The sequence below is a fragment of the Salvelinus sp. IW2-2015 genome, linkage group LG1 (assembly GCF_002910315.2).
Source record: "Salvelinus sp. IW2-2015 linkage group LG1, ASM291031v2, whole genome shotgun sequence".
Taxonomy (NCBI): Eukaryota; Metazoa; Chordata; class Actinopteri; order Salmoniformes; family Salmonidae; genus Salvelinus; species Salvelinus sp. IW2-2015.
In genome coordinates, this window is record NC_036838.1 from 50,711,983 (window position 1) to 50,733,927 (window position 21,945).

At 42.7% G+C, this 21,945-nt stretch overlaps 1 pseudogene; it reads right to left on the reverse strand.

Moving 5' to 3' along the window:
• The window catches only part of LOC111969492 (protein SHQ1 homolog), a 45,851-nt pseudogene that overhangs the window by 8,566 nt on the left and 15,340 nt on the right, over positions 1-21,945 (reverse strand).

Below are 21,945 nucleotides of genomic sequence, written 5' to 3' on the forward strand. Positions count from 1 at the left end.
TGTATGCATCTCTGTGTGTGGAGAAAAGGTGGTCTTGGATTTTTTCCCCTCTGGTTGCACGTGACATGCTGGTAAAAATTTGGTCAAACGGATTTAAGTTTGCCTGCATTAAAATCTCCGGCCACTGCTTCTGGGTGAGCATTTTCTTCTTTGCTTATGGCCTTATAGAGTTGGTTGAGAGCGTTCTTGGTGCCAGCTTCGTTCTGTGGTGGTAAATAGATGGCTACAAATAATATGGTCTACAGCTCATCATAAGGTACTCTACCTCAGGCGAGCAATACCTTGAGACTTCTTTAATATTAGACATCGTGCACCAGCTGTTATTGACAAATAGACACACACCCACACCCCTCGTCTTACCAGACGTAGCTTCTCTGTCCTGCCGGTGCATGGAAAATCCTGCCAGCTCTATATTATCCATATCGTTGTTCAGCCACGTCTCGGTGAAGCATAAGATATTACAGTTTTTAATGTCCCGTTGGTAGGATAATCTTAATCGTAGGTCATCAATTAAATTTTCCAATGATTGCACATTAGCAAGAACAATGGATGACAGCGGGAGTTTACTCGCTCGCCTACGGATTCTCAGAAGGCAGCCCGATCTGCGGCCCCTTTTCCTGCGTCGTCAAGCAATTTACAGAGATCTGGGCCTGTTCCAGTGAAGGCATGATATATCCTTTTCGTCTGACTCGTTTAAGGAAAAAGTMTCTTCCAGTCCGCGGTGAGTAATCGCTGTTCTGAAGTCATTTTTGGTCAAAAGAGACGATAGCAGCAACATTATGTACAAAATAAGTGTTAAAAAAGAAGTTACACAAAACGCCAAAAAACAAAATAGCACCATTCGTTGGGAGACTGTAAAACGTCAGCCATGTTCTTAGGCACCATCTTGTACAGAGGAGACTACGTGAATCAGGCCTTCATGGTCGAATTGCTGCAAAGAAACCACTACTAAAGGACACCAATAAGAAGAAGAGACTTGCTTGGGCCAAGAAACACGAGTAATGGACATTAGACCGGTGGAAATCTGTCCTTTGGTCTGATGAGATCATATTTGAGATTTTTGGTTCCAACAGCCATTTCTTTGTGAGACGCAGAGTAGGTGAACGGATGATCTCCGCATGTGTGGTTCCCACCGTGAATCATGGAGGAGGAAGTGTGATGGTGTGGGGATGCTTTGCTGGTGACACTGTCGTTGATTTACTTAGAATTCAAAGCATACTTAACCAGCATGGCTACCACGGCATTCTGCAGCGAAACGCCATCCCATCTGGTCTGGACTATCATTTGTTTTTCAACAGGACAATGACCCAACAGTGTAAGGCTGTGTAAGGTCTATTTGACCAAGAAGGAGAGTGATGGAGTGATGCATCAGATGACCTGGCCTCCACAATCACCCGACCTCAACCCAATTGAGATGGTTTGGGACGAGTTGGACCGCAGAGTGAAGGAAAAGCAGCCATCAAGTGCTCAACATATGTGGGAACTCTTTCAAGACTGTTGGAAAAGCATTCCTCATGAAGCTGTTTGAGAGAATGCCAAGAGTGTGCAAAGCTGTCAAGGAAAAGGGTGGCTACTTTGAAGAATCTCAAATATATTTTGATTTGTTTAACACTTTTTTGGTTACTACATGATTCCATATGTGTTATTTCATAGTTTTGATGTCTTCACTATTATCCTACAATGTAGAAAATAGTAAAAATAAAGAAAAACCCTTGAATAAGTAGGTGTCCAAACTTTTGACTGGTACTGTATATATATATTTCTGTAGAGACTCGCTGAAAAAAAATCATAGGGAAACCACTGCTGACAACATACAATTACATTCCCCAGGCGTCTGGCCGTGGCTTGACTGGCCCACTGAACCCCCCTTAACCCAGTGGCCTGGGGTGGTCAGTCTGGTTCTTGCAGCAGCTGGTTGTCCCCCAAGGGCCTCCTGGGGCTGTGGAGAAGAGAGCTCTCCTCTGGGCATTGTCATACACACAATGTGTGTAGAGGCTGAATGGACGGCAGCGAGAGAGAGACAAAGACAGAGAGAGAGAGAGAGAGACTAAAGGGAGAGAAAGATCCTCACTTTCTCCTCCTAGACTAGCGAGCCCTTGAGCTAGACACCCACAGGTTGCCATGGTTTTTGCTCTAGGATTTAATTTACCCAATTAATTGATTGTGCGGCAGACAGTGGGTAAAGAGGGGGAGGAATGTGCGAATGCTGAAAGAGCAAGGGGAAGTTAGAGCCCTGCTGATTTAACTGAGGTACAGTAGCACAACACTGATCCTATGGGCTTTGGTAGACTGGCCTCAGTCAATCTACATTGGAATCCTTCCAAGCCTTTTGATGAGAGAACAGATACATAAAATGAGGACTAGGTTTTCATTTCAGTCTAACAACACTGCAGGAGTTGGGCATCAGAGGATCATCAAAACAAACCAGTGAAACAAATGGTAAAGAGGTGCTTTAATTTGTTAGTGGCAGATCATTGGAGGAAATGTTCAATGTATCTGACAATTCAAAGATATGTGAATGAAAGAATGTCCCTCTGTAATATAGAATATGTTGTAAGCAACATTAATTATCCACTTTAAACACCTTTTATCAGGACAAATACGAAATGGTGTTAGAATGATTTTCTCCACCCTGATAGTACTGATCTGAGAGTGGACTGCCCACTTGTTTGTCTGTGTGTGAGTTTGTGGAACGAGAGAGTTTCACTGGTCTAAATCACTGAAGTTTTTATGATACTGTAAATTTGAGGCCGATGTCTCTGCTGTCGGAGGGACTTTAAGAGCATGAACGCATGTGGGACAGCCCAGAGAGACAGACAGTATGAATCAACCCACGGAGCAACGCATTCATTAATCACTATGTCCATCATGAACGGCTGATCGTGTCTGGGAGTCGACTGTGGGGAGGACTGACAAGATACAGGGGATTACAGCTCATCTCATCTTACCACCGGAATCACAGAGAAAGAAAGACAACTCACTTAGCAGGAATGACAAATCCTTCACGGGGGAATATCTAACCGTGAGGAGTAGAACAATGCTTATACAATCTGTCATCAAACCTGTCACTGGGACAAAGGGCTGTCACAACTAACCATATGTGATAACAGAGCGCTGTCTATGGCATGCAAACCACAGCTGGTTGCTGCTCGAGGCCTGCCTGCCTGCCTAAAGAACAGACAGCTCTCCTCTCGCTGCTGCTTTGCATGGCAAGTGGACTGCGCTATTTAATTCCACATTCAGAAAGGAATGAAATGCAGTCTGAGGCACAACAATGTAGAACAGTTATGAAATGTCTACCTGGGAATAGATTGGCAGCAAGACAATGGAATGGAATGCCTGGGCTATGGAGATTTTCGAGCCAGGTGCCCTGAGGCAACCGCTACAACAGGAGGGTTAATACCTCAGTCTGGACTCAGCCGCTCTCTGGCTGTCTCTACTCTCACTGTGTCGGTCTCTGCTGACACCACAGCTGAAATGAGCCAGGTCTCAGGGCAGAAAGACAAAAAAGCTTTGCTTTGTTAATTACCTGAAAAATTTTACCGGAAAAGGGAAATGTAACAATTCAATCACAGGTCAATGCGGCAAGCACGAGGACTAATCCATTTAATGATCGATGCAGGGTTGCAACGTGTTGTTAGGTCAAGCTGACATTTAGCGCCGATGCACAGCGGGGGAGAGGAGGAGAGGGAGGCGGATGGGAAAGCACTCAAACGCCTTTCTGTCGTTTCATCTCCTTGACTCTGACTGAGGTGAGACTGATTGAGTTTTCCAGTGACTTGACAGAGCTGCTCCAAGCATACGCTCTGAGAGCTAGCGAGAGAGAGAGAGAGAGCGAGTGCGAGAGAGAGAGAGTGCGAGAGAGCTCAGGACAAAAACTCTCTCTGTACTCTCTTTTCCCTGTCTGCTGCAGTGTAACAGACAGATCGAAACGGACTCCAACTCTAATCTCCACCATTGATTTATTATTAATTGGCCGTCGAGGTATTTTCTTTTCCAGAGAGAATGGGACTTCGTTGGCAAAATATGAACCAGAGAAAGCTCCAGTAAACTCCCGGCTGTCTGCATCTGGACGAGGGGCCTACAACGTCAGGAGCACATTTCACTGTTATTTTACAGACGAGCACACCACTTGGCTAAACCCTCACCAAGAGTAAAACAGAGCTCATTATGGAGTGATGTGCTTGTAAAATATGTACAAGGGTGAGGAGAGAGCCGTGCATTCTACATCAATTAAGGAAGAAACTACAAAGATCTTTCTTGAGTTAACATACAAGCACAGATCTTGTACTACACAGTGCACTGTCAATCTGCTTCTTCTCATCCTAGTACTGTCACTGAGAGAGGCCTGAGTCTCAGTATGATCTACTGAGACTCCACTGCAGCACGGAGGGAGACTGTATAGACCACACACTCGCCAACAGCACCTTTGACACAGGAACACGGATACAGGTAGATTGCATCTCACAATAGCTCTGTCCGTCAAGTGGCCGTGCTGTGACAAATGACTAATCCGCATCATGGGAGCTGGGAGCCACTTTCCTTGGCCCTGGGAGGTAATTTTCTTGCTGAGGGAGGGGGGGTGGACTTACTTGACCCTCTGAATCAAGACACAGTAGTCTGTGATGTAGAGGTCATTCAGTAGGTAGGCCGGCTCATTCTCCTGGAAGACTTTGTGAATATCCAACAGGCACTTCAGGACGCATGCTTTCCCTGAACAAGGACAACAGAAAGACTAGAAAAACAGTGTTAATCGATGGCCGTGTGAGGAATGGTAATATATATATGTGTGCTTGGACACACCTACTCATTCAAAGGTTTTTGTTTGTTTTTACTATTTTCTACATTGAAGGATAATAGTGAAGACATCAAAACTAAGAAAGAACACATGGAATCATGTAGTAAGCAAAAAATTAAAACAAATCAAAATATATTTTATATTTGAGATTCTTCAAAGTAGCCACCCTTTGCCTTGATGKCAGCTTTGCACACTCTTGGCATTCTCTCAACCTGCTTCATGCGGTAGTCACATGGAATTCATTTCAATTAACAGGTGTGCCTTGTTAAAAGTACATTTTTGGAATTTATTTTTCTTAATGCGTTTAAGCCAATCAGTTGTGTTGTGACAAGGTAAGGGTGGTATACAGAAGATAGCCCTATTTGGTAAAAGACCAAGTCCATATTATGGCAAGAACAGCTCAAATAAGCAAAGAGAAACAACAGTCCATCATTACATTAAGGTCAGTCAATCCAGAACATTTCAAGAACATTGAAAGTTTCTTTAAGTGCAGTCGCAAAAACCATCAAGCGCTATGATGAAACTGGCTCTCATTAGGACCACCACAGGAAAGGAAGACCCAGAGTTGTCTCTGCTGCAGAGGATAAATTAATTAGAGTTAACTGCACCTCAGATTGCAGCCCAAATAAAATGCTTCAGAGTTCAAGTAACAGACACATCTTAACATCAACTGTTCAGAGGAGACTGTGTGAATCAGGCCTTCYTGGTCAAATTGCTGCAAAGAAACCACTACTAAAGGACACCAATAAGAAGAAGAGACTTGCTTGGGCCAAGAAACATGAGCAACGGACATCAGACTGGTGGAAATCTGTCCTTTGGTCTGATGAGTGTGGTGGAAATTCTACCCTTAATCAATAATGAGGAAAGGCTAAATGAATAATCAATCAAGGTATTACTTTTATTAAAAGACTTGTTACAACAAGGAGGCTCGTCGCCCCACCCCGCAGGTGGTGGAGTGAGAGCCCACTGAGTGGAATTAACTTCTGGGTTACATACTATGTCAGGATAGGTGCAACTTCAGATATGACGTACAATGGTTCCAAACACTAACCCCACACATCCTGTGCCAGACCTTGGGCCCCAAATACAAATAACTTGTTGTTTTGTTCAGTACTAAGAACTTAGGACATTTGTTGTTACTTTGTTCTCTCCCCTAGTTCAAGGTGGAAACCGTCTCCCCCTAGGAGGTGACTGACACACAGACACTGAGGAGACAAGTGATTGGTTCCCCATTACTCACATCCCTTCACATGGTTTGCAATAAAGACACACAGTTCACATATGGAAACAATGTTTCCTTCTGACCTCCTTTTCCATACTCCTTGCTGATATTCTGCATAGCAACAGGGACATGTGAAAGATAAGACTGACTTCTCCCCTCTCTGGACCCAAGGTTACTGAGGCCCATTTGAGGGAGGAAGGGCAGCTGCCAACACCAGAGTCCGAAAGGAGACATTCTAATAACAGAGTTTCAACAGTTCAATCATATAAGCATATTCTGTAGATAAGACATCTTAATTATATTTGTTACTTAGCTTGTATGAGTTAGTTTCTTTAACTATCTCAAGCCCAATGCCTAGGCTTAAAGAAGGATATTTTAGTACACAAACATTAGTAGGGTTAATCTCAGATAATCTCTGCATGTGTGGTTGCCACAGTGAAGCATAGAGAAGGTGTGATGGTGCTTTGCTGGTGACACTGTCGGTAATTTATTTAGAATTCAAGGCACACTTAACCAGCATGGCTACCACAGCATTCTGCAGTGATACACCATCCCATCTGGTTTGCACTTAATGGAACTATCATTTGTTTTTCAACAGGACAATGAGCCAACACACCTCCAGGCTGTGTAAGGGCTATTTGACCAAGAAGGAGATTGATGGAGTGCTGCATCAYATGACCTGGCCTCCACAATCACCCGACCTCAACCCAATTGAGATGGTTTGGGATGAGTTGGACCAAAGAAAAGAAGCCAACAAGTGCTCAGCATATGTGGGAACTCCTTCAAAACTGTTGGAAAAGCATTCCAGGTGAAGCTGGTTGAGAGAATGCCAAGTGTGCAAAGCTGTCATCAAGGCAAAGGGTAGCTACTTTGAAGACTAACAAATATATTCATATTTATATTCTTCACTATTATGCTACAAAATAGAAAATAGTAAAAATAAGGAAAAACCCTTGAATGAGTGGGTGTGTCCCAAACTTTTGACTGCTACTGTATATTATTACACAATAGGGGAGTTGCTGGCAGAGACTGTGGTTCCTAAAGGCTTAAAGTCTCATTGTCATTGTTCCACACATCCTTTCTTCAAATTATAGGCTAAACAGGCTACGGGAGATCATGGGACCATTGCAAGTTCATACTATTGCAGACAACTCATGACAGAGTGAGCAATTAATCAACTTTCAGGTCCACTATATCTAGTCCAGAAAGACAACTCAAGTGGGTCTAGATAATCAAAACGGTTCATTTCATAACAGTTTAGGAACTCATTTATTTGGCCTGATTTCCCGCAAAGTGTACCATTACAAAAAGACACACACCTGGAGGGAGCCAAGTTAGATCCTTTACATTCGCTGCCACAAAACGCCTTTCTCAACCCAGGCATATAAATAGCCCCTTGGTGGGACGCAATTGGCTTGTTGCAGAGCACTGAAGTCTAGATACAATCCTCCTGTCCAGCATCCACCTCCAGGATTGGCTCACAGTAACCAGAGACATTCTGTTCTTTTCAAAACAAACAGAACACTCACTCTGAGGAAAACCTTACACAAACATTTTAGTTTTCATTTAGATTATGAGCTGTCTTACAGAGGGAGCAGAGAGAGAGAGCTCAGCTTCCAACTCCAGGGCCAGGACACAGAGTACAGAGACACAGCTCTACTCTCCCTGCTCCAAAACTCACGGTTTTACTTTTCTCTCCAGCCTGAAGAGCTAGCCTGGGAGGGAGAGCGCCTGGGAGGGAGAGAGCCGTGTGACACAATGAATCCTGCACTCGTCTGTTTTACACTCTGATGACAAGTTCAGCCAGTTGATCATGTTGGTGGCGAGCCCAGTGGTTGAGCCCTGGAGCGGGTCAGACAGACAGGCAGGCAGGCCCGGGAGGGAGGTGCATGGGCACAGCAACACAGCTGCCACAGGGGCACCCCCCCCTGCCCCCTAACATCCATCATGGCAAAGTGACAAGAGAGCATAGGCAACACACAGCTGCACATACTGTATAAGATAACTGCAGACTTATGGTTTCAACTACTAGTAGGGTCGTGTGCACTTCTACAACAGCATACATAGACTACTARATGAGCTCATCCTCCAGTGGAGACTCCAACCTTTTCTAGTGCCATATTGAAATAGAGTGACMGCTAAATTTCAGCTAAATGTTAAAAAGCCAAGGGAAAAGGCTKAATTAAAAACATGACAGAGAAATGTGAGTTTAGCTACACTGAGGAACAGCAATTACGGAACATTTCCAGCTCAGTATAGGCTAGCGCGACAGTCAACTCCAGTGGGTCCTTCTGTCAGCTACACGACAGCAGTCGTGCTAAACCCTCGCTACCCAGCTCTCCCTGCCTGGCGGCCCATTGGTTGCAGCCACTTAGCAGGCAGCTGGATGAGTTCCTTGAGAATAAGCGTCCGTGCTGCCAGAAGGACCATCTTTCATTTGTTATTTGGGTTGGGTGGTCGAAATTGACCAAAACCATATATAAATACAAAAATAATGTACACAGCCGGCAGCCCATGGCCATGTTCTTTCTATGACCTTTGCACCTTTTCTCTGTCATAATCATCTACACTGAGTGTACAAAACATTAAGAACATCTGCTCTTTCCATTACTTAGACTGACCAGGTAAATCCAGGTGAAACTTATGATCCCTTATTGATGTCACTTGTTAAATCCACTTCAATCAGTGTAGATGAAGGGGAGTATAGGGTAGGGGAGGAGGATTTTTAAGCCTCGAGACAATTGAGACCTGGATTGTGTATGTGTGCCATTCAGAGGGTGAATGGGCAAGACTACAGATTTAAGTGCCTTTGAACGGGGTATGGTAGTAGGTGCCAGGCGCACCGGTTGTGTCAAGAACTGCAAKGCTACTGGGTTTTTCATGCTCAACAGTTTACCGTGTGTATCAAGAATAGTCCACCACCCAAAGGACATCCAGCCAATCTGACACAACTGTGGGAAGCATTGGAGTCAAACATGGTCCAGCATCCCTGTGGGACGCTTTCTACACCTTGTAGAGTCCATACCCTGACGAATTGAGGCTTTTCTGAGGGCAAAAGGGGGGTGTGGGGGTCCTTAATGTTTTGTACACTCAGTGTATATTGAGGATTTGGCTGGCTAGTGGGCAACGGCCGGCCCCACTCCCAAGATGGGTCGGCCCAGTTTCCTGATTGGCTGAGCTGAGGTGGCGCAAATTCACATTACAATTTAAACGCGCATCATCAAAGAGTGTGAGAACCGCTCTGACTCTCTGCCAGTCACTCAGTCAAAACAGAAACAAGGAATGGAGACCAGAAAAGGCTTGATGTGTGAAATMAACCTACTTATTTGCAAAATGTTCTGGCTCTGCTGGTCCATGTACTTTGTCTGTGAGACATGGCAGATCAGCTGCTGTGGTGCAGTCGAGGTAGGAAGAAAACAGACGGACACACTCACTAACGCACACTGACAGGCCTAATATTTTGGTTGTATATTGTATGAAATATAGGCTAATTAGGGAAGGGGGATTTGGGGGAACATTTACACACTAGGCTACTTGCAATACAGCCTAACAAGTAGTGAGATTGGCTTTTATAACACATACAGTAGGTACATACAGTAGGCCATCTACTAGACATTTATACAGTGCTTTTTACTAAACACAAATATTTTTTACTTAACACATGTATTACAATGATGGTCAATTCGGGGACTGTCTGTGTATTTTCATTGTTTGATCAATGTTTAATCGCTTCTGAATCTCAGTCTCTTCAGGGTTTATGAGCTGAAGTAACAAGTGACTTTGGTGTCGGATTARATTACATAGCCACCGCCACTGAAGGCTGGAAAGTCCCGCCTATCTCCAGCTTATTTAATTTGCTGAAAGGTCCGTCACTTCTTGGCAGAAAGATATGCATACACGCGCAGAACTGCCAAACTAAGCACAAAGCTGTAAATCCATTCACATAAACTAGTCCCGGCTTCATTCTTTGGCAAACACAGAAGGTTGTATACTAAATTCAATAGAAGAAAACAGAGAGAGTGAAGGAGAGAGAGACTGACTGTTCCTTAATGTAGCCAATGACTATATTATATAGCCAAACCATTAAGGAACTGTCAGTCTCTCTTTCTCCTTCTCTCTCTATTGAATTATATGTAGCCTAATATTTAAACACTAAGTGGGCAGGAGGGAACACTTGAKATYCACTAATTTGAAATATGTAGTTAGGCTGTTATAAGGTATTATATACAGTAAGCCAATGGTCATCTATAAGGCATTTATTCCGTGATTTTGTTCTTTGTCAAATATATGTGTTTATTCTTTTACAACTAGGATGGGTAACACTTTAAGAATCCGTAATAAACCATAAGGCATTTATAAATTGTATGTTCACCATTTATTAATCATTACTCTCACATTAATAAACCATTTACTAATCATTTGTAAGGTCTTTTTGCAGTCCCTAAAGTGAGTCTATTTATATTTTATAAATACTTTATAAATGCTTTGTGACCAGTGTAATTTCTCACAGAAGCAAACACAGGATATTTAAGGAAATATATATATACAAGTGTGAATAACTAGCTTACTAACATTTACAAATGTGGGAGTAATGATTAATAAATGGTGAGCAAACGGTGTGTAATATATAATACTGAGACAAAATATCAATCAACTCGCAGGTAGGGGGTTGCTGGGCCCAGCACAGGCAGTGTGGTTCCCTGGTCTTCTGGTCCCAGTGATGATAGGCACAGCAGCACAGACAGCTGCTGCAGTCGTCAAGTATAGTGGACGTAGGGAAAAAACAGAGACCGAGTGAGAGACACACACACGTTTGTAATAATAATTAACCGTTAGGATAGGGGGGACATGTATGATAGCCAGGCACTTATATTTGCAATATAAGTAGTTAGGCTTTCATAAGGTACTATGAGCCAATGATCATCTTTTAGGCATTTATCGAGTCATCTTTCTTCATTCACAACTAGGATGTTGCTGGGCCCAGCAGAGGTAATGTGATCCCCTGGTCTGTGGGAATGGATGCTAGGCTTAGCAGAGACAGCTCAGAGGTGAGTGTAGTGGAGTTGATGTACTGCCAGTTCCTCAATATGTTGGCTCTATATATAATAGCAATTAACACTTAGGAGTGACAGACAGAGTGACTGACACAGACAGAGTACCAACAGAGGAGAACAAGGAAAAGTAGACAGACAACAGTGACAGACAGACACCGCGCGCAGTGTGGCTGAAATGCCAGGGCTGAATTTTTATCCCAGTCTGCCCTGGCAGAGGGCAGTTCAAATATTTACCCCCAGGATAACATTTCTTTCAAGGTCTTAACCTGCCGCTCCCCCAAGACATTAATGAGTTTGTTTTCCTAATATCTACCAAAGTTTGCTTTCACGGCCGTTTAAATTAAGTGCATCACATTAGAGCACACATTTTCATTTGCCTTATCCTGACAAATMAATTAGCTGTGCGCAGTAATGCTGGGAGGAAACGTGTGGCGCCCTCTCAGACGTACACCAGCCAGGCTGCATTGCTGGAGTTTTACAGTTCATTAACGTGGGCCCTATTACCCACACTCACTCTCTCGCCTGATGCTGCTGCACGGAAATAAAGACAATTACAAGCCTGAACAAAATGTTGTTGAACTTGCAGAGGGAAACTCATTCAAATGAAGAGACGCATTTGCTGTTGTTGGCCTAATATCATCAGTTAGGCTTGGTTGCATTTTCCAGCACAGAAACAACTGGGTAGGCTGAAGAAATTCGGCTTGTKACCAAAAGCACTCACAAACTTCTACAGATGCACAATCGAGAGCATCCTGTCGGGCTGTATCACCGCCTGGTACGGCAACTGCTCCGCCCACAACCGTAAGGCTCTCCAGAGGGTAGTGAAGGTCTGCAGAAAGCATCACCGGGGCAAACTACCTCCTCCAGGACACCTACACACCCGATGTCACAGGAAGCCATAAAGATCATCAAGGACAACAACCACCCAAGCCACTGCTTGTCATCCTATCATTCCAAAGGCGAGTCAGTACAGGTGCATCAAGCAGGGACCGAGAGACCTGAAAAACAGCTTCTATCTCAAGGCCATCAGACTGTTAAACAGCCACCACTAACATTTAGCGGCGCTGCCCAACATACTCAAACTCCAGCCACTTTTAAAAATGGGAATTGATGGAAATTATGTAAAATATGTACCACTAGCCACTTTAAACCAATGCCACTTAATTAATGTTTTACATACCCTACATTCACCCATCTATATGTATATGTAATATACTGTACTCTATATCATCTACTGCATCTTGCATTCTGTATGTAATTACATGTACCACTAGCCACTTTAAACTATGCCACTTTATGTTTACATACCCTACAGTACTCATCTCATATGTATATACCGTACTCTATACCATCTACTGTATCTTGCCTATGCCGTTCTGTACCATCACTCATTCATATATCTTTATGTACATATTCTTTATCCCTTTACACTTGTGTGTATAAGGTAGTAGTTGTGGAATTGTTAGGTTAGATTACTTGTTGTTATTACTGCATTGTCGGAACTAGAAGCACAAGCATTTCGCTACACTCGCATTAACATCTGCTAACCATGTGTATGTGACTAATAAAATTTGATTTGATTTGATGTGACTGTTTATTAACTAATGTCCAGCGTCAGGAGAGAGAGTGAAACGGTCCATTATAACAGGTGAAGTTGTGTGTTTGTTTCTAGAGAATTAAGGTAGATAGTGTAGTCTAGTACAAGGAGGCTTCCTTCACGGTGACTAAGTGGGATTCTCCCAGTCATCTGATCAACTCATCTCCTTACCTAATGAGGCACGGAAAAATTCTAATCTGGAGCTTAAAATAACCTTTAATTTGCAGACATTGACGAGCGTTCAAATCATCACAAACTGGATCATCTCACCCCACAGACATCCTAAATGTGTTGACACGGCAGAGCCTTCATCTACCTACCTGCGGGGCTTTGATTTAAAGATTACTTTGWGCTGGGCAATATCAAAGTCAACAGTTTGAGTCCATATGGAACAAAAACACACTTTCTGCTTGGAGAGGTTAAATCAGACAGACAACTCTGTTGGAGAGGTTTCTTTTACACATATGCTATACTGCAGCACGAATGAGAGGCCTTTCTCTAGATACTTTATTCAGTGCATTGTTTTGAGCAGGAAATATTCTGCTTGTATGCGGGCTGCTCTGCTCTGCTTGTGGTGCTGTGGTGATGTATGAATGTTGGTGCATGTTGGCTGTAAAGCAGTCTTTCTGTCAGTCTCCAAAGCATTGAACAGAGAAGCTGCAGCCCACAGCTACCAGGCAGGCTTTGCCTCCTGACAGAAATGCATTAAACCACAATTTCCCATCAAAACATTGGTCAGAGTAAAGAGAGTGGTACTAAATCAATGCTTTCAAATTAAGCATAACTATGCTGTCACATTAATTGGGGATAGACGAGGCCATWTTGAGGGCTTTATTATTTGGGCACGACACTGAGGCCGCCAATACTGCTCTAACCAGCATGCACAAACAGGCCACTAAGGTGTGGAGGTGCCCGGCAGCCTCAGGGCAGGGTTGAGTGGTCACAGAGGGCATCATCTAGTCTAGACTCACCTGACTGGAAGAACCGAGCTGCATCCTGCATGTCTGTAGAGACCAAGGCAAAGTGCCTGTAAAGCAGGTAACAACACCCTCCTCCCGAAGGCCACCAGGACCTTCTGCAATGAGCTGTACGTCTGAAAGAAAACAAACAAAAAAAGACATGCTGCATTTTCATCATGGCCAGACACTAGACATTCAAAAAGGGAAACCTTACAAAAGAAGAGTAAGGGACTTCATCTTAAAAAGTTTGGCTCAGCAGCCTCTTTCTTTCCTCCTTCCCTCCAGCACTAAGCAGGCTTGCCCACTCCTAATTGCAGTCTTTGGTAAACTAACGACTTCCCTTTTATAGAGGGGGAAATAGGCAAGGAACTCTTAAACACCTTCTGCAGCCGCAGCCTTTAATTGTTGGTGGTCCTTAATCACTTTTTCAGCTCAAGGCTTTTCTCTGCATCGGTGGACAAAAGAGCTGAGAGAGAACCCTCTGCTTTCCTTTTTTATTCATCCTCTCTGGTTTGTTAAGACTGCGCTCAGAGAGAGAGACTGTCTCCTTGCATGTCATCAGGGCTCATCCCCTCTCCCTCCGGGCTGTTTAGCAGCTTGGCTGTAAATAAGACTCAGCTGCACACCAACCACCAGGAGGCTGGTTAACAGCTACGCCAACCCTGTCTGAATGGTTAGGAGGCTGGTTAACAGCTACGCCAACCCTGTCTGAATGGTTAGGAGGTGCGTAACAGCTACGCCAACCCTGTCTGAATGGTTAGGAGGCTGGTTAACAGCTACGCCAACCCTGTCTGAATGGTTAGGACTGGTTAACAGCTACGCCAACCCTGTCTGAATGGTTAGGAGGCTGGTTAACAGCTACGCCAACCCTGTCTGAATGGTTAGGAGGCTGGTTAACAGCTACGCCACCCTGTCTGAATGGTTAGGGGGCTGGTTAACCCTTTACGCTCGTAGGAATTGGCCTATATGGACAGGGATAAACTGAAATGTTTATTACGGAAGAAATATGAAATGCATAACCATGGTAGCAATTGAAAGAGAACAGTTTGGAGATAATGGGGAAATTGTGAGGACACAACAGTTCACCTGCCGCAGACTGAATCGAAAAGATAACACTTGATTTTATGTGCACTTTACATTTATTGTAATTTGTTGATAACAAAATCTGAAAATACTCTGGATACATTCAGTAACATGATAAGACTATTCCTGAAGAATGTGGATAGGTGCAACATAAGACATAAAAAATTACAACGTTTAAGTGAGAGGTCTAACTGGTGTCTACAAGTGGCCACACACCTCTTCAAAGTGTGCACAGTTCCTAAGAAATTTCAATGTACTTTAATGACTCAAAGAAGTCTTCAACTATAAAGTACTTTTTTGAGCTCTCCTAGCTGTGTCGTTGAGGAACTAGAACAAGCACACTTTTAGTTGCTTAGTTTGGAACAAAACCCTGCATCCCCGTCGTCACACGATTACTGWTGTTTACACAATCCAAAAACGGTCCATTATAAATCGCAATCTGGGTCAAGTGGGCATGATTTTAAAGCTTGTTCTATTGCCAGCATGACTAGCTAAGTAATAAAATATGATCTTACAGTGTTAAGCTTTCACAAGGTATTTCAGAGAAACCGATAGTAATTTTGTTGCGGATAGAAAGGAGTCATGAAGTTGACGGAAATAGGCTACACCAATGGTCTGCAATCTTTTCCATTTGGAGTGTCAAGTTATCGTACAAATTTTACTGATCTGCGTGCCAGTTATTATTTTCATATGCACATTTGTGCTACAGATTAATTTCATGTATAATAAAGTCTTCATATCTACAAAATCAATGTCATGTGGTTCATCAAAATTCTATCTAAATGAAAATGTTACAAATCTAAAAGTAACTTCTATTGCCATTGGCAACATGTAAAAATAGCCTACATAGCGGCAACAAATAAAAACCTTGCAGCCCGCCAGTAGAAAATGTATTGATTAAAATAAATATCCTATAAATCACATAGGCTACGCATGGCCTGTCTGCAAAGAACTTGAAATATTGTATCAACTATTAACTTAGTCTGACTGAAGCTTGTGCTAGCAAACTTGCAACATTGTCCAAGATATTCTGGGCCCTCAGAGTTTCCTGTGCCAGTGAGCTCCTGACAGACAGACACAGGTGTAAGCTATTTGCGTAAGGGATAAGAAGTAATCATATAGGCCTTTTTTATGAAGTTTCCACCGGATCAGAGCATGACCTTTTTTTCCAAATTCCCTGCTGAGTGGACTATTGTCATTCTCAATGGATGTAAAAACAGATTTTGTTTACTTGCCGTTTGAGGCGAACACAAAACTACTTTCAGAAGTTACACAGTGATGGAGAGTTAAGACAATCAGAAAAAGTATCCGATCCACAGATGGCCACATTTAAGCCTACATTTGCGCAAGATTGACAGGAGCGCTCTAAACAAACGGTAATGAATAAATTGACAACTCCTAAATGGAACGAAATTAACCAAAACTTCTCACAAGTACAGGCTAGGTTGTGCGCTCTGCAAAACGTGTCCACTCGTACAACGAGAACGGTAAGACTGTAATAATAATAATATATTGAATGCATTAACAGAAATCACCGTAACCAAACAAACATTGTAGATGATAAATGATGGTAATTAACGATAAATGTACTTACTACTGGTGATACTGGTGTGCCATCTTCGCGGTCTCCGCAACGGCTTAGTCTACTCAGACAGGCATGAATCAGATGGGTCTCATGTACCATAACCTTTTTTTAAATATATTTGCCACTGCTGGATCAAAAAAATCTTGGTTGACCAACAGCCTAACAACCAACCAAACAAACAAACAATCAACCAGTCGACTAAATGTGGTCAGGCCTAAAACAGTTACTAGAGGGTACAAGATACACTGAGTATACAAAACATTAAGAACATCTAATCTTTTCAGGTGATAGCTTTCACCTGGTCAGTCTATGATTCCTTATTGATGTAACTTGTTAAATTCACTTCAAATCAGTGTAATTGAAGGGGAGGAAACAGGTTAAATAATTATAAATATTTTTAAGCCTTGAGACATTGTGATTGTGTGTCATTCAGAGGGTGAATGGGCAAMACAAAAGTTTTAAGTGTCTTTGAACAAGGTATGGTAGTAGGTGCCAGGCGCACCGGTTTGTGTCAAGAACAGCAACGCTGTTGGGTTTTTCATGCTCAACAGTTTCCCATGTGTATCAAGAATGGTCCACCACCCAAAGGACATCCAGCCAACTTGACACAACTGTGGGAAGCATTGGTGTCAACATGAACCAGTACCCTCTTGAACACTTTTGACACCTTGTAGAGACATTCCCCAATGAATTCAGGCTGTTCTGAGGGCAAAAGGGAGTTCAACTCAATATTAGGGAAGGTGTTCCTAATGTTTGCTATACTCAGTTTATGTTTTGAACTGGCTACCTAGTTAGTCTGTTCTCGATCATATTTTATAGGCTAAGCATACCTGCTGCTGCAATGTCTGTCTCTTCTTGAGCAACAGCTGTCTCGCACACATGCAGGTGACGCGCGCAAACACAGACGTGCTAAAGTGTCATTCCAATCCTGGCTGATATGAAGATTTGTATTTGATTGAACAAATACTTAAAAACTGTGCCTAAAGAAATTACATTAACAGAAATTATTAAATTAATTTCCATTACTTTTCAGACTATATCATTTTCCAAAACTTTTCCAGGCCTGGAAAACACAKATTTTTAAATTCCATTACTTTTCCAGGACTTTCATAATCGTAAAAACCCTACAGGAGGGATTGTTGCAACTTCTTGTCGTGCGGTACTAAATTTCAGAACGGCTGTCAGTCAAAACCCATACAGCGCTGTGAAGCACAGAGCCAGAGCTACGAGTGTAAAGGGTTAACGGCTCCACCAACCCTGTCTGTCCGGTTATGAGGCTGGTTAACAGCTAGCAGATGGAGGTAGTGGGGAAAGAGAGAAGGGTGAGAGTTAGACAGGGGGAGGACGAGAATAAAAGGGAAAGACAAAAAAGGGGAAACAGTGAAAAGATTGAGAGAAATGGAGAAAAGAGAGATATAGAAAGGGAGGGGATAGTTAAATAGAGAAATGGGAAAAGAGAGAGAGATCTAGAAAGGGAGGGGATAGTTAAATAGAGAGACGGGAAAAGAGACTTGGTAAAGTAGAGGGTTAGAACGACAGAGCATGAGGATGAGAGAGAGTGAGTGACAGAGCGGCTGAGAGACAGACTGGATGAGCGACAGAGCGGATGAGAGATGGGGTCCCGTCAGTCTCTCCCAGGCAGACAGCTCTACTGACGAGGGCTTTCAGGCAGCTGCAGGATGTCATTAGATTACCACTTCCTCCATTATCACCATTATGGCCAAACTGCTATCTCTCAGGCGTKCGATTACCAGCCCTCACTGTCAGGTTCACAGAGAAAGGTTTAAGATGCGCCGCACACACTCGTCCTTCTTCGTCCTCTGGTGCCTTCACACACACGCCATCGATCAGGGAGCAGACAGCCACCTCGCACCCCACTCGTCTGTTTGCCAGTTGGGAAAAAACACCTGGGCTTGTTCACAGCCCCGGGGCACACCCTAATACTCCTACTGTACCTACACTCTGATGCACGCAAGCCACACATGCACACACACAGGTCTAAGAGGAACCAATCTGTCGTCATAGCTTTAACCTGGCCGCCTCTTCTTCTCCTAAAACAATGCGCTACCAGTGTACCAGTAGGAGATGACAATCAGTGGATATATACAGTGCCTTCGGAAAGTACTCAGACCCCTTAACTTTTTTCACATTTTGTTACGTTATAGCCTTATTCTAAAATGTATAAAAATTTTAAAAACTCAGCAATCCACACACAATGCCCCATAATGACAAACCGAAAACAGTTTTTTTGAAATTTTAGCAAATGTATTAAAAATAAAAACACTGATATACCTTATTTACATAATTCTTCAGGCTAGGGTCTATTTTTCTCCACTCCCTGTCTAACTGATGTGCCCAAAGTAAACTGACTAAACTGTTACTCAGGCCCAGAAGCCAGGATATGCATATAATTGGTACCATTGGATAGAAAACACTTTGAAGTCTGTATGAATGTTAAAATAATGTATGAGACTATAACACAATTGATATGGCAGGAGAAAATCCTAAGAWWTTTTTTTTTTTTGAGAGCCCATGCTCTTTATATGGAATATAGCTGCAGAAGGTGTTCCATCTCCCAGATTGCAATTCCTATGGCTTCCACTAGATGTCAACAGTCTTTGTTTGTTTCAGGCTTGTTTCTTCCCAAACGAGGAAGAATTTTGAGTTTTAGTACTGGAAGTCAGAGTTGGAAATCAGTCTGTGCGCGTGCCACAAAGAGGACACACACCTGCTAATTTTACTTTCCTATTGAACATACTTATTTCCGTATTAAATATTATAGTTTAATTACATTTTAGGGTACCTGAGGATTAAATAGAAACGTATTTTGACTTGTTTTAACCTCTCTTGGGTATGTGAGACGTTAGCGTCCCACCTCTTCAACAGCCAGTGAAACTGCTGGGCGCCAAATTCAAATACAGAAATACTCATTATAAAAATTCAGAAAACAAAACATATTTTACATAGGTTTAAAGATTAACTTCTTGTGAATCCAACCACGGTGTCAGATTTAAAAAATGCTTTACGGCGAAAGCATACCGTARGATTATTTGAGAACATAGCCCACTAGACAAATCATTACAAACAGTAACCAGCCAAGTAGAAGAGTTACACAAGTCAGAAATAGAGATAAAATTAATCCCTTACCTTTGATGATCTTCATATGGTTGCACTCAGCAGACATTAATTTACTCAATCAATGTTCCTTTTGTTCGATAAAGTCTCTTTATATCCAAAAACCTCAGTTTTGTTCGCGCGTTTTCTTCAGTAATCCACAGGCTCAGACGCAGTCAAAACAGGCAAACAAAAAAATCTAAATTGTATCCGTAAAGTTGATATAAACATGTCAAACGATGTTTATATTCAATCCTCAGGTTGTTTTTAGCCTAAATAATCGATAATATTTAAACCGGACAATAACGTTGTCAATTTAAAAGGTAAACAAGAAAGGCACTCTCTCGGTCTCGCGCATGAAAAAGCTCTGTGACACTTTAGGGTCCACTCATTCAGACTGCTCTTACTTCCTCATTTTTCAGAATAAAGCCTGAAACAATTTCTAAAGACTGTTGACATCTAGTGGAAGGCATAGAAACTGCAATTTGAGTCCTAAGTCAATGGATACTGTAATGGCATTGAATAGAAAACTACAAAACCAACAAAAACACTACTTCCTGAATGGATTTTTCTCAGGTTTTCGCCTGCCAAATCAGTTCTGTTATACTTACTGACACTATTTTAACAGTTTTGGAAACTTTAGAGTGTTTTCTATCCAAATCCAAATCAAATCCAGTTATATGCATATAATATCTTCTGGGCCCGAGAAGCAGGCAGTTTAATTTGGGCATGCATTTCATCCAAAATTCCAAATGCTGCCCCCTACCCTAGAGAAGTTAAGAAAGTTTAACGGTAGCTTTTTGGATTCCTTTCTCTGCACGTTGAACGAGTGCATTACTCAAATCGATGGCGCCAACTAAACAGACTTTCAAAAAGTAAGTGACTATTTAATCGCTATTTGTGATTTTATGAAGCCTGTGCTGGTTGAAAAATATTTTGATGTGGGGCGCCATCCTCAAACAATCGCATGGCATGCTTTCGCTGTAAAGCCTATTGTAAATCGTACAATGCAGTTAGATTAACAAGAATTTAAGCTTCTTAAGACACTTGTATGTACCTAGATGTTTAATATCCATAATGTTTATGATGATTTTTTTGAATTGTGCGCCCTCCAATTTCACCAGAAGCTGMCGACAGGTGTCCCGCTGGCGGGACACGATTTGGAAAGGCACACACCTGTCTATATAAGGTCCAACAGTTGACAGTGCATGTCAGAGCAAAAAACAAGGAATTAATTAAGGAATTGTACGTAGAGCTCCAAGGCAGGATTGGGTCGAGGCACAGATCTGGGAAAGGGTACCAAAACATTTCTGCAGCATTCAAGTTCCCCAAGAACACAGTGGCCTACATCATTCTTAAATGGAAGAAGTTTGGAACCACCAAGACTCTTCGAGAGCTGGCGGCCGGCCAAACTGAGCAATCGGGGCGAAGGGCCTTGGTCAGGGAGGTGAGCAAGAACCCGATGGTCACTCTGACAGAGCTCCTCTGTGGAGATGGGGAACCTTCCAGAATGACAACCATCTCTGCAGCACTTTATGGTAGAGTGGCCATACGGAAGCCACTCCTCAGTAAAAGGCACATGACAGCCCACTTGGAGTTTGCCAAAAGGCACCTAAAGACTCTCAGACCATGAGAAACAAGATCTCTGGTCTGATGAAACCAAGATTGAACTCTTTGGCCTGAATGCCAAGCGTCACGTCTGGAGGAAACCTGGCACCATCCCTACGCTGAAGCATGGTGGTGGCAGCATCATGCTGTGTGGGGATGTTTTTCAGCGGCAGGGACTGGGAGACTAGTCAGGATCGAGGCAAAGATGAACGGAGCAAAGTACAGAGAGATCCTTGATGAAAACCTGCTCCAGAGTGCTCAGGACCTCAGACTGGGTCAAAGATTCACATTCAAACAGGACACCGACCCTAAGTACATAGCCAAGACAACGCAGGTGTGGCTTTGGGACAAGTCTCTGAATGTCCCTTTGCAGAGTTAATTTTTCCAAGGTAATGTACAGAACAGAGGCGTTTATCCCTCTTATACCACAGTTGCCAAAGAAAACAATATGAAATCACAAATTTARAGGTAGAAATACTTTGTTGATATTTTCATTTTTATAAGCAAATTCATACTTTCTCTTCTTTTGGTTGATAGAGACACGACCCAGTCGTTTGTTCGATTATGTCTCTGCAAAAACAAATAAATGCTAGTTAGCTAGGTTTTTCCTTGTTGGACCTGCGTTTACAATGTATCCAATTTCAGTTTGTGCGGTTGTTGGTTTAGCTTTCTGTAACTTTGTAGCAGGTACGATCTGCATGTGTAGGCGCATATTATTGCAAGGTGTCCCGATATATTTTCCAACTGTCCCATTATCTGYTTTTAATGTCCATTCTAGAATGCCCTTATAGCCAATCAGAAACAAGTATTAAACAATGCTGTGGTATAATCAATGATAATTACGGACTGCCCCCCTAATACTTACCTCAAGCCAGCAGAGAGTGCCACTGAGTTTTCCAATGTTCCACGGTGATTCAACCTACAG